Consider the following 12,126-nt stretch of genomic DNA (forward strand, 5'->3'; position numbering starts at 1 on the left):
GCAGGTTAGGTGGTCTAGTATTCCCATCTCTTTCAGAATTTTCCACAGTTTATTGTGATCCACACAGTGAAAGGTTTTGGCATAGTCAATAAAGCAGAAATAGATGTTTTTCTGGAACTCTCTTGCTTTTTCCATGATCCAGAGGATGTTGGCAATTTGATCTCTGGTTCCTCTGCCTTTTCTAAAACCAGCTTGAACATCAGGGAGTTCATGGTTCACATATTGCTGAAGCGTGGCTTGGAGAATTTTGAGCATTACTTTACTAGCATGTTAGATGAGTGCAATTGTGTGGTAGTTTGAGCATTCTTTGGCGTTGCCTTTCTTTGGGATTGGAATGAAAACTGATCTTTTCCAGTCCTGTGGCCACTGCTGAGTTTTCCAAATTTGTTGGCATATTGAGTGCAGCACTTTCATAGCATCATCTTTCAGGACTTGAAAGAGCTCTACTGGAATTCCATCACCTCCACTAGCTTTGTTCGTAGTGATGCTTTCTAAGGCCCACTTCACTTCACATTCCAGGATGTCTGGCTCTAGATGAGTGATCACATCATCATGATTATCTGGGTTGTGAAGATCTTTTTGTACAGTTCTTCCATGTATTCTTGCCACCTCTTCTTAATATCTTCTGTTAGGTCATACCATTTCTGTCCTTTATCGAGCCCATCTTTGCATGAAATGTTCCCTTGGTATCTCTAATTTTCTTGAAGAGATCTCTAGTCTTTCCCATTCTGTTCTTTTCCTCTATTTCTTTGCATTGATCGCTGAAGAAGGCTTTCTTATCTCTTCTTGCTATTCTTTGGAACTCTGCATTCAGAAGCTTATATCTTTCCTTTTCTCCTTTGCTTTTTGCCTCTCTCCTTTTCACAGCTATTTGTAAGGCCTCCCCAGACAGCCATTTTGCTTTTTTGCATTTCTTTTCCATGGGGATGGTCTTGAGCCCTGTCTCCTGTACAATGTCATGAACCTCATTCCATAGTTCATCAGGCACTCTGTCTATCAGATCTAGGCCCTTAAATCTATTTCTCACTTCCACTGTATAATCATAAGGGATTTGATTTAGGTCATACCTGAATGGTCTAGCGGTTTTCCCTACTTTCTTCAAGTTGAGTCTGAATTTGGTAATAAGGAGTTCATGGTCTGAGCCACACTCAGCTCCTGGTCTTGTTTTTGTTGGCTGTATAGAGCTTCTCCACCTTTGCCTGCAAAGAATATAATCAATCTGATTTTGGTGTTGACCATTTGGTGATGTCCATGTGTAGAGTCTTCTCTTGTGTTGTTGGAAGAGGGTGTTTGCTATGACCATTGCGTTTTCTTGTCAAAACTCTATTAGTCTTTGCCCTGCTTCATTCCACATTCCAAGGCCAAATTTGCCTGTTACTCCAGGTGTTTCCTGACTTCCTACTTTTGCATTCCAGTCCCCTATAATGAAAGGGACATCTTTTTTGGGTGTTAGTTCTAAAAGGTCTTGTAGGTCTTCATAAAACTGTTCAACTTCAGTTTCTTCAGCATTACTGGTTGGGGCATAGACTTGTATAACTCTGATATTGAATGGTTTTCCTTGGAGACGAACAGAGATCATTCTGTCGTTTTGAGATTGCATCCAAGTACTGCATTTCGGACTCTTTTGTTGACCATGATGGCTACTAGGGTCATACATTTCATCAAATGTGAAAACCATGACCAGAGGGTTTCTATGGAGGACCATACAGAAATGGCCTCCAATTTCTTCCAAGCTGCGTGTACCCATGCTCTTGGCTATCTCTTTCCACATCCATTTTGGTTTCAATCATGTGTTTGGCTTTGACCAGTGGACAACAGCTGATGTGACTCAAGCAGATTTGAACACTGCTTTCACATTTGGGATTATCCCCACTTGCTGCACTTCAAACCCTGACATGTGAGCAAGTCCAAACCAGCCTGCCAGAGAATGAGAAACATGCCAGACTTTCACTCTGACACTGAAGGTTTTAGCCAACAGCCAGCCCTCCACCAGATTATCTGGCTTTGGTCAGATCATGCAGGACCACCAAGATGCCATTTCAACTTGCTAACTCTGAGCACACGTGTGATCCCAAATGAAGTAGCAAATTCCAGCTCAAACTAGAAGAACTTCCCATCAGGTTCTTAAGTTAAACTAGTGGATGTTGTGAAGTCACAGTTACCAGTGGTTTGTAACACTAACAGAAAATAATAGCTTGACCAACCTAGATAGCATATTCAAAAGCAGAGCCATTACTTTGCCAACAAAGGTCCGTATAGTATTGTCAAAGCTATGGCTTTTCCAGTAGTCATGTATGGATGTGAGAGTTGGACTGTGAAGAAAGCTAAGCACCAAAGAATTGATGCTTTTGAACTGTGGTGTTGGAGAAGACTCTTGAGAGTCCCTTGGACTGCAAGGAGATCCAACCAGTCCATTCTAAAGGAGATCAGTCCCAGGTGTTCTTTGGAAGGAATGATGCTAAAGCTGAAACTCCAATACTTTGGCCACCTCATGCGAAGTTGACTCATTGGAAAAGACTCTGATGCTGGGAGGAACTGGGGGCAGGAGGAGAAGGGGATGACCCAGGATGGGATGGCTGGATGGCATCACTGACTTGATGGACGTGAGTCTGAGTGAACTCTGGGGGTTGGTGATGGACAGGGAGGCCTGGCGTGCTGCAGTTCATGGGGTCACAAAGAGTCGGACACGACTGAGCGACTGAACTGAACTGAACTGACTGAAAGTCTTTACGTTAATGTTAACGATTAAAACATTAACGATTCTTGATTCTATTGCTATGACATAAAATTACAAAAGCACAGTCTTCACAGACAGAGAATCTGTTCTAGTTTCCCATCTGGACCAGTTTTTGCACCTCAGAAATCTACTTTCAGGCACATAGGCTGACCATCCATCCCGATTGGCCAGGGATAATCCCAGTATCCACTGTCATCCTGTTGCTGCTGCTGCTGCTAAGTCGCATCAGTTGTGTCTGACTCCATGGACTGTAGCCTACCAGGCTTCTCCGTCCATGGGATTTCCCAGGCAAGAGTACTGGAGTGGGGTGCCATTGCCTTTTCCGACTGTCATCTTAATGTAATTCTTAATAGGGCCCTCTTTAAAAGAGTTTCAGTAAAGTCAATATGGTGATCTTAAAATATATTTTCTAGGTTTGGAATTAGGAATAATGAGTTTAAAATAATCTTGATTATTATGATTAGTTTTTGATAAGCAATCTATATCTTTACTGAGCATAGAACATGCAAAACCCTACTGTAGGAATCATGGAGATATAAAGATGGACAAAACACGGTCCATGAACACAGACATTGACAATCCACCATTACTCTGAATGGTGTTATGTCTCCCCAAACCCATTATGTTGAAGTCCTAACCCTCAACACAATGGTAGTAAGAAAGGAGGCCTTTTGGACATAATTAGGTATAGACAGGAGGGTGGAGATGTCATGATGGGATAGTATTCTTAGAAGAAGAGACTCCACAGAGCTTATTCTTGCTCTCTCCTCCACCTGAGGACACAGGAAGCAGGCGGTCATCTATAAACCAGGAAGAATACCCTCATAAGAGAGAAGTCATGCTAGTACCTTGATCTCTGACTTCCTAGGCTCCATGACTGTGAGAAAATTAATTTCTCTTTAAGACCACCGCCACTCTGTGTATTGTATTACAGCAGCCCAAACTAAGATGACCATATAATTCCTCTAAAATATATAAACTGTAGAAAGTCAAACACCCCAGGGTGTATGAAGTAACTTGCATAGTGAACATATACACGTGAACTTACTTGTATATTGAGTGAGTACAGTAGTTAATAGGGAAGATTTTAGAGCCAGTTTGCTTGTGGTCAACATTCACATGAATACTGTGACCTTTGACTAGACACATCCCTTTTTTAGCTCAGGTTTTCAATCTTGAGAATGGGATAATAGTAACAACACTGAATTCACCATATTTTTGGAATGATACACACTCACACACACATATATATATATACACACACACATGCACACACACAACAGTTTTAGCACTAGTGTTACTGAAGTATGAGATTTGTTATAAGGAAAATAGTAGAAGTGCTTTACTTTTTTCCTACAAAAAGAAAAATGCATTAATAGAAACTTGAAATTTATGTATTTATAAGCTATACAGCTTAAATATGAAATACCTCTGAACTACAATAGAGTCAGACCTTGGAGATTATACTCACTGAGTGAAATATCAGACTCTGACATATTTAAATAACTCCCCTTTTCTGAGTCACCTTAGTTGATTCTGGCTAAATTTAATTCATGTATGATGTAATATTTGTACCTGTACTGTCAAAACAAAGCAATATTTTGTTCATTCAAATGATGGATGTTGTAATTAGCTGCTATAAACTGATTAGAATGATATACATTAAGGTTAGAATGCTAATATTTTATAATTATACTTATTCTTTTGTTTCCCAAACTAATTTGTGTTTTGAGTTGAACTTATTTAGAACTGAAATAATTCTTAATGGTTAACCAAGTATAAAATACTAGTTTAAGAGAAAATGTGTCAGTAGAGGACATAATTGGGTATCTCAGACAGGTCTTCCAGAGGTACTACACACAGAAATATAGATATGCACTTTACAATCGGTAACAGTGTTCTTTATTATCTAGACATGACTTCCAGGAATAATATCTGCATACTACATATACACTTGACTCCTTTGAGCATCAACCCTCCCTGCTGTTGAAAATCTGTATGTAACTTATAGTCAACCCTTCATATCTAGGATTTCTCCATATCCATGGTTTCTTTCCATCCAAACTTCCACATCTGCAGATTCAACCAACCAAACCTGCATAGTACTATAGTATTCAGCAATACTACTGAAAAAAAATTCCGTGGATAAGTGGACTCAGACAGTTTAAACTGGTGTTGTTCAAGGGTCAAGTATAATAGAAAACTTTTCTTATATGTGGCTGTTATCTACAATTTTAAACTTTGTCTCTGTAAATACATGCTTCTTAAAAAGCCTGTTCTCAAATCTGTCCTTCATACTAATAACAGGTATGTGCTGTATTTTTTTCTGCCGCTACTGATACCAGTGGACCAGAGCAAGAACACGATTTGAATTGTGCTTTATGTTTAATGACTCTTGTATTTCTGAACCATGATAGGAAACATTTTAGACAAATTCAGTTGCTAAAACTACCTGACAAATCTTAGAATGATCATAATTGCCAAAAGTAATTTCTTTCACTTGATTGTTCCACTGATTTTAGAAATATCAATTCTATTTTGGTTATGCATATTGAGACCAAATCAGCATACATGAACATGATATAATTAGCCTTAGTTTGGGGCTTACAAAATTAATAACACAAATAAAAAGAAAGTGTATTGGCTTTGAATACAAGTGCTCTAATTATAAAAAGAGCAAAAACAAACAAAAAATTCCACATATCCTCATCCAGTTAGGACCCAGAACAAGAGAGAGCTAGTAATAAAAGTTACATTTGTACTATAATAGTCACTAGTTTTAGGGCTGCCTTTATATGAGTATTAAAGTAAAGCACAGAAAGTAAGAGAAATGAAGGGTCCTCACAATTTGCACTTGATAGAAATGTCAAAGAAGCTATAATTTTAGGCAAACTAGGAATATATACCTAGCTTAAGGTACTCTTTCAAAGGCATAGCACTTGTATTTCAGTGACCTCATTTTAGCTTTACTTTAAATGGATTTTTGCTAACCCATCACAAAGAATCAAAATTAAGGGTTAAAAACTGCAAAAATAACAAATGCAAAGTGAATTTTTTTGGAGCCTCCAATCTTATACATGGACACAAGAACTTATGAGAGTAACTATAGGAAAGTAGAAAGATTCTTTGATAGTCACAAACTGCCTATTGAGTAGCAATTTGTGGGAGATGTTTCCTTGAGCACCTAAGGTGAGAAAAAGAGCTATTCCTTAGGAACTGTAAGAAACGTGAAGGTTGAAAAGTTTTAATAAACAGTGAGCACAGTGAATGGAGGCATTAAATATGACCACCAAAAAGTCTGATAGCATTTTAGGATATTCTAACAGAACCAGCAAAGTAGAAATTTCTTTCTATTTTGTTCTGGACAATGTGATCAGGTATAGATGCTACACCTAACATAATATGCATCCACAAGAGTGACCAGAAAGAAGTGAGTGACGAAATGGTGAAAGAACTGAAAACAATAATTAGCTGAAAGACATGTAGATGTAAGAAAGATACAAAGAAAAGACTTGATAGGTGAGACTTAGGGTCCATGATAGTAACATGAAAATAATTGAAGAGAAAGGACTAGAAATCACACGTGCTTTGTTATGGGTCCCCAATTTTGTTGGACTGCAAGGAGATCCAATCAATCCATTCTGAAGGAGATCAGCCCTGGGATTTCTTTGGAAGGAATGATGCTAAAGCTGAAACTCCAATACTTTGGCCACCTCATGTGAAGACCTGACTCATTGGAAAAGACTCTGATGCTGGGAGGGATTGGGGGCAGGAGGAGAAAGGGATGACAGAGGACGAGATGGCTGGATGGCATCACTGACTCGATGGATGTGAGTCTGAGTGAACTCCGGGAGATGGTGATGGACAGGGAGGCCTGGCATGCTGCGATTCATGGGGTTGCAAAGAGTCGGACACGACTGAGTGACTGAACTGAACTGAATTTTGTTGGAGAGAGATTTTGTTCAATAATAACTGCCTAACTGGTCAGATTCTCTAAACAAATAGACCACCTCAAAAGGTAACGTGTTCTCATTCCCTGAAGTATCAATTCAGACCACATAGGTATTTAGGAGAAATGCTGTAGATTCAGTCATGTAAGAGTAGATGAGCTATATAATGTTTAATGTTCCTTTGATGCCTAAGGGGTTTGATAGCGGGATACTCAAGCCGACAATTAGCTAAGAGAAAGTAAAAACTATTTGTTTTTATAATGAGTGTGAGTAGCCATGAAAAAAGGAGCCATTCAACACATAACCTCAAAAACTCCAATATCATAAATTTTGTAGGCAATTTTATTTCTCAAAGTGAAAGCAGTAAAAAAGGTAGGTATAAAGTTACCTGACTAAAAATGCCATTGTTTTCCTAGCTGAGATTTATTTAAAGAGGAGGCCAATGGTTTGAACTTAAAATAAGAAAAAGTAACTGCAAACAATATTTAAAATGATCATGAAGTGAAGTGAAGTGAAAGTCTCTCAGTCATATCAGACTGTTTATACCCCATGGACAATACAGTCCTTGGAATTCTCCAGACCAGAATACTAGGGTGCATAGCCACTCCTTTCTCCAGGGGATCTCCCAGGGAACCCAGGCCTCCTGCATTACAGGTGGATTTTTACCAGCTGAGCCACCAGGGAAGCCCAAAATGAGCATAAGGTGATATTTCTGAGAAATACTAATTTTTTTTAATGTGTAACTCATATAGGAGAAAAAGAAATGCATGACATTTTTTGGTAAGAGAAATAAATCTGCTCATAGAAGAATGCTATGCTTTCCTTTTTCTTCTTCTTTTTTATAAACAGGACATTTAGGGTGTCCTGACAGAGTCTGACAGGAGCTGGATATAATCCCCAAACACAAGTCCAGGCAGTCAGCCTACACATCTCTGAACCTCTTGGCCCCAGGACAGCCAGAAGTACTGATCACCTGACTGAGGAGCCAGGTTCACTGCTGTGTCCCTCTCAAGGATGCTGAAATCTTTTTAAAGTTAATTAATTAATTAATTAGCTTCACTGCATGGCATGTTGGACTTAGTTCCCGGACCAGAGACTGAACCAGCGCTCCCTGCCCTGGAAGCACGGAGTCGAACAGTGGACTGCGGAGGAGGTTGCTGATCTCAGTCTTACTAAATGTTCTGTAGGCATGTCTGCCGAGGAGCTCATACATTTTACGAGCTGCTTCTGTTCCCATAGTTCCCTCAGTACCTAGCTATTGTCGGTCCTCATTTCCTGTACTAAAGGTGGATTTAATCTCTGACTTGTAGCTTCTTAGGCTACATGGTCTCTAACTTTCCCTCAATACTCCTTAATGGTAACCCATTCTAGACTCCAGAGGTGGGAACTGTGACTCTTCTTATCTATACATCCCAGAAGGATACAGTTACCATGTTCAATTTAAAATATGTAAGAGAGATGTAATACAATAAAAATTAATTTGCAGTCTTAATTCTCATAGATGTTAAGCTGCAGAAAATAAATTTTGATTGTTTTGTGACAGTTTCTTAAAAATTGTCCAAAGATGGTTCACACTTCCTAGACCCTAAGGGCTATCCTTATACTGTTCGTAAGATACATACAAAACCCCATTCCCTTGTATAAGAGTACATGATTTGGAACATTTACTGAATAGTAAGTTTCTCACACTAGGAATTCATTTTTTTTCACATTTAATAATCATAACAAACCCATTTTCACTCCAGTGCTTACATACGCCACGGGATCTGTTAATAGACTCAACTGATGTTTTGTTGGATCAACATATGTGAATGGAAATCAAAAGAGTATTACTACCATTATGTGGAGCTTAAGCAACTAACATTTAATAGTGTTCAGAAATGGCCCAGGAACATCGAGGTTTGTTCTTTCTGAGACTAAAGAGCTCCAGGTATAAACTGAGATCCAAGACTAAGCGTCACTTCTACAACACTTATGATCAAGGGTGGTCCCAGCTAAGGGCAAAAGAGTCTCTCCAAGGTGGAATGGATAAATTTATTTACCTACCTTGGAAGTATATTTTGAAGCAAACTCATGCTGACATACTCATCAGGTGCAGCTCTACTCACACTTATAGCCTGATAGAGATGACAATAAGCTCCTTTCATAGGTGAGGGAGCTGATGAGTAATGATTGTCAACAACATTTCCTGATAGAAGTCATCTCTTTTATCCTTTTCAGTACATAATCCCAGAGTTTCTATCAAACACTTGACAAAGAACTTTTGGATTTAAAAAGAAAACTATTTTTTTTTTTTTTGAGGAAAGAAATGATCCTTGAACATCTGTAGCAACCTACAGATATACATTCCTAGGAATGTTTCTTCCATAGTATATTTGGCATTAGGTAGGACTATTTATTCAACAATATAAACAATTGGCAAATCAGATGTGTCAGAAAATGCTGACATCAACTGACTAAGACTGCTAAGATCATGGCTGGAACAAACAGAATTTAAGAGGTCATAGTTAAAGAAAGAATTAATGAACATTCATGATTCTTTATTTTATTCTTACATTCATCAGATATCCAGAAAGGAATGCCCCTCGAATACGTCATTTTAACTTCCTAAAGAAATACCTTCAGCTAATTACTTCTATGTGGTATGCTCATAATTTTAAACAAGAGATAAGGATTTACCACTTGAAGTGCTTTTATTTATCTTCCCAGATGATATGCAAAACTATGCAGTAAAATGGCAGATACATAATAATACATGATAACAGTCAATAAAATTCAGATGGGCTGTACTTTGATGGTATTGTACCATTGTATAACTGTTGGTTAAAACTTGATTCCTGTGAACTGAATCCTCCACCTTTTATAAAAATTTGTTTTGCAGCTGTCTACATCTTTTACATATAAAGTTAGCCTTTTATGTTTAAATTCATAATTTTCCCAGTTTTTATTTTAAATTTTATTCCACTTGTTTTGCTGAAGTAGTCTAACTTCCTGAAATAATTTTAAATCTTAATACTAATTTACTGAATTTACAGTACTTCCTAGAGTCCTGAAAATTTCATAAGCATCCCTCTTATCCTTCCAACCAAACGCTGCTGACAACAGTGACTTATACAGGGCCAAGGACAAAACACTATGACATTCAATGGATGAATTTTCAAGGGCAAAGATTCGTTCTTTGGGGAGAATGACAGCACAGTGATGTAATTTTATTCATTCTTAGAGCAAATGTGGCTCATTCAGCATAATTTCTTAATTATGATCCAAATGAAAATGTAAAAGAAATTATTTCTGACTGAAGTAAAGGCATATAGAAAGAAGATACTGTGTAACCTACTTTATGTCCATGAGAGATTTGGATCTTTTATATTAATCACATCTAGTTCTTTGAATATCTCACCAACATCATTTAAAGTCATAATTAGCACTAAATAGTGAGAGGATCACCATCTTGGAGGTCATGGAATGAAGCCAAAGTATTGACATTGGAGCCTACTAATGCTATTTGCTTCAAGAAAGCTGATGAATTTGATGTGTGAAAAGGTTGGATATTCATGCAGTAGCCACGTGATGAAGTGGAGCCAATATGCAGCAGGCACATTTAAAACACACAGGCAACTTGGAATATGGCAAGTACTCATAACATGTACATTTCGTACAAAATGATGCAAATGCAAAGGGGGAAAACAGAATGAGTAGTGACTCCAGTTGTAAACCATTATGCAGCCTCAATGAATTACGGAAGAAAAAATAACCTTTTGAGTCATGGTCACAGATAGCAACTTCCTTTGCTTATGTCTCCAAAGAGGAAAAACTCTTGAAGACATAGGATTAGCATTTCTACTTGTAATATTTGCAAATCTAGTCAAGGCTATGGTTTTTCCTGTGGTCATGTATGGATGTGAGAGTTGGACTGTGAAGAAGGCTGAGCACCAAAGAATTGATGCGTTTGAACTGTGGTGTTGGAGAAGACTCTTGCGAGTCCCTTGGACTGCAAGGAGATCCAACCAGTCCATTCTGAAGGAGATCAACCCTGGGATTTCATAGGAAGGAATGATGCTAAAGCTGAAACTCCAGTACTTTGGCCACCTCATGCGAGGAGTTGACTCATTGGAAAAGACTCTGATGCTGGGAGGGATTGTGGGCAGGAGGAGAAGGAGACGACCCAGGATGAGATGGCTGGATGGCATCACGGGCTCGATGGACGTGAGTCTGAGTGAACTCTGGGAGATGGTGATGGACAGGGAGGCCTGGCGTGCTGCCATTCATGGGGTCACAAAGAGGCGGACACAACTGACCAACTGAAATGAACTGAACTGAACTGAAAACTCAAAGAACAAAACAACCTTGTTTGGTGTGTATGTCTGGAATACCACATCCCTATATATGTATTAATATGGAGAAAAGATCATGTAACATTTCAAATTATTTTTCATATTGCATTTGTTTTAATTATGAAAGTAAGTGGGAAACAACCTATCAGAAAGCAAACACTCTGAATTGACATGGCAGAGTTAACCCACAATGAGGTTCACATCTGATCCCTTCTCTCTGCTGGAGGGGCCAGTATTAAACAGGTAGCCTGAATAGGAATCACCATGTGGCATAGTACTAGGGGACACACTAGTAGAATGGAAGATTTGGGCTTTGCAATGAAAAAAAAAAATTTTAGTTTAAAAATAATAGATATATGTATGTGTAAAACTGATTCACTTTACTGTATACTGAAACTAAAACAACACTGTTAGTCAACCATATTTCAATTTAGAATTAAATTAAAGAAAGAAAGAGACTTAGATTGGAACCCTGCACTGTCCCTCACTAGTTGTTCTACCTTGGGCAGTCACTTCATCTCTCTGAGGCTCTGTTTCCTACATATATAATGAGGATAATAATATCTGGGATTCATGTGAAAAGTACTAAGAAAATGTAACATACACTAAGAGAAATGATAGCTGCAATCATCATTTCCCCAGATACGTTATCAGCTCAGTTTAGTCTCTCTGTCATGTCCGACTCTTTGCGACCCCGTGAATTGCAGCATGCCAGGCCTCCCTGTCCATCACCAACTCCCGGAGTTCACTCAGACTCACGTCCATCGAGTCAGTGATGCCATCCAGCCATCCCATCCTGGGTCATCCCCTTCTCCTCCTGCCCCCAATCCTTCCCAGCATCAGAGTCTTTTCCAATGAGTCAACTCTTTGCATGAGGTGGCCAAAGTATTGCAGTTTCAGCTTTAGCTTCATTCCCTCCAAAGAAATCCCAGGGCTGATCTCCTTTAGAATGGACTGGTTGGATCTCCTTGCAGTCCAAGGGACTCTCAAGAGTCTTCTCCAACACCACAGTTCAAAAGCATCAATTCTTCGGCACTCAGCTTTCTTCACAGTCCAAGTTTCACATCCATACGTGACCACAGGAAAAACCATAGCCTTGACTAGA

This window comes from Ovis aries, chromosome 1, assembly GCF_016772045.2.
Source record: "Ovis aries strain OAR_USU_Benz2616 breed Rambouillet chromosome 1, ARS-UI_Ramb_v3.0, whole genome shotgun sequence".
NCBI classification, from domain to species: Eukaryota; Metazoa; Chordata; class Mammalia; order Artiodactyla; family Bovidae; genus Ovis; species Ovis aries.